This window comes from Loa loa (genome assembly GCF_000183805.2).
Source record: "Loa loa unplaced genomic scaffold supercont3.1789, whole genome shotgun sequence".
Taxonomy (NCBI): domain Eukaryota; kingdom Metazoa; phylum Nematoda; class Chromadorea; order Rhabditida; family Onchocercidae; genus Loa; species Loa loa.
This window is the reverse complement of record NW_018109968.1, coordinates 1-1,699: the sequence shown is the minus strand read 5'-3', so window position 1 is coordinate 1,699 and position 1,699 is coordinate 1. Positions and strand designations below refer to the sequence as shown.

At 27.9% G+C, this 1,699-nt stretch overlaps 1 non-coding gene across 1 annotated transcript; it reads right to left on the bottom strand.

Annotated features, from left to right (window-relative positions):
- Positions 1-416: 416 nt before the first annotated feature.
- Positions 417-488, bottom strand: LOAG_20121. The gene has a single exon. It is a non-coding gene; the product is annotated as a tRNA-Gln (tRNA).
- Between the last annotated feature and the right edge of the window lie 1,211 nt (positions 489-1,699).

Below are 1,699 nucleotides of genomic sequence, written 5' to 3'. Positions count from 1 at the left end.
TCGCAAGAAAAAAAGTCGTATTTTCGACAAAAAAAAATCGCAAGAAAAAAAGTCGTGTTTTTCGACAAAAAAAAATCGCAAGAAAAAAGTCGTATTTTCGCAAAAAAAATCGCAAGAAAAAAGTCGTATTTTCGCAAAAAAAATCGCATTTTTTTCTCCGCCAAATATCACATCATATAAGCAAACAAAAGAAATTTATTGGAACGAGAAAAATGGAAAAATAAAAATTTTTTTTTTAAAAAGACCCTATCAATGGATGTCATTTGTTTTAAAGTTTAAATATAATTGCGCTTTTTAGAATACGCATATAATTTGATTGTTTAAAGTTTAAAATTTAAAATTAACATTAAAATTAATCCGAATGAAATAGGTGTTAGGAGATAAAGATTTTGCAAAATTCCCGTTATTAATAACAAAGGTCCCGGGGAGATTTGAACTCCCGTCGCAGGATTCAAAGTCCTGAGTGCTAACCACTACACCACGGGACCGATGCTTTTCCTCAAAGTTTGATTTCTTAAATAAATTGAGAATGTTGAAAAATTAATTTTGAAAACGAAAGAAAATCCGCATTTATTAATAACGGATTTAAAACTACCAGAAATCCCGTTAATTCCCAATTACACTTGTAAGCAATTACAACCATGGGATTTACAATTTCAAAAATGCCATTTTTGTAATGTTGACCATGAAAATAATCTTTCCCTTTCATTGAAAATTCCCCGAAATCTCGGGTGAATCAACTGTTGAGTCATAATTTTCTATTTTGCATATAAGTTATATCGTAATCCTATTTTTCATATACACTCTAGTAGTGGTTTTCTTTTTATCAAAAAATATTAAGCGATAAATGTCATAAATATATTCCAGATATCTATCTCCCGAGATTAAACAAAACAACCAGAAATCCCGTTGATCCCCAATTACACTTGTAAGCAATTACAATTTGGGGTAATCTCTCGGGTCATACTTGTTAGTATGACCCGAGAGATTATCCTAAATTAAGCAATAATTACATGTAAATGTATCATTCATTGATAGCATAGCTTTACACGTCCAATACCATTGATTATTTGTTGCTAGTTTTGTCATCATAAAATAATGCTAATGAAATTATGCAAATTACAGCGGGATTAATTTAATATTAATTGAGATAAAGCAAGTTTCATTTCTTGTTTTTGTCATTCTTTTAATGTCATTCGAAAAATTTTGGAATTTAAAGTTTTTTTAAAAATTCCAAAATTTTTGTTTTGAATTCAAATTAGTTTCATGGAATTTCAAATAAAGTTCTCTTTTTTAAGTTGACAAACAGAATTTCGAGTAATAGAATTCATTTTTAAGTTGACAAACAGAATTTCGAGTAATAGAATTCCTTTTTAAGTTGACAAACAGAATTTCGAGTAATAGAATTCATTTTTAAGTTGACAAACTCAGCAGCAGCAAAATACACTTAACTTTTGGATAATTTTATGTAAAGAAAAAGGTGAAAAAACATGAAAATAAAGAGTTAAGAAATGTTATCAACTAAACAATTCATTTACACGATATGATAAGTCTAACAAAAGTATAACAAAAGTATAAGTAATAACAAAAGTATAAGTATAAGTATAAGTATACACTAACAAAAGTATAAGTAATAATTTAATTTGCAGATGCTGTTCGCACGTAAGAAATGAAACGTCATACATGCAAATTAAAACTT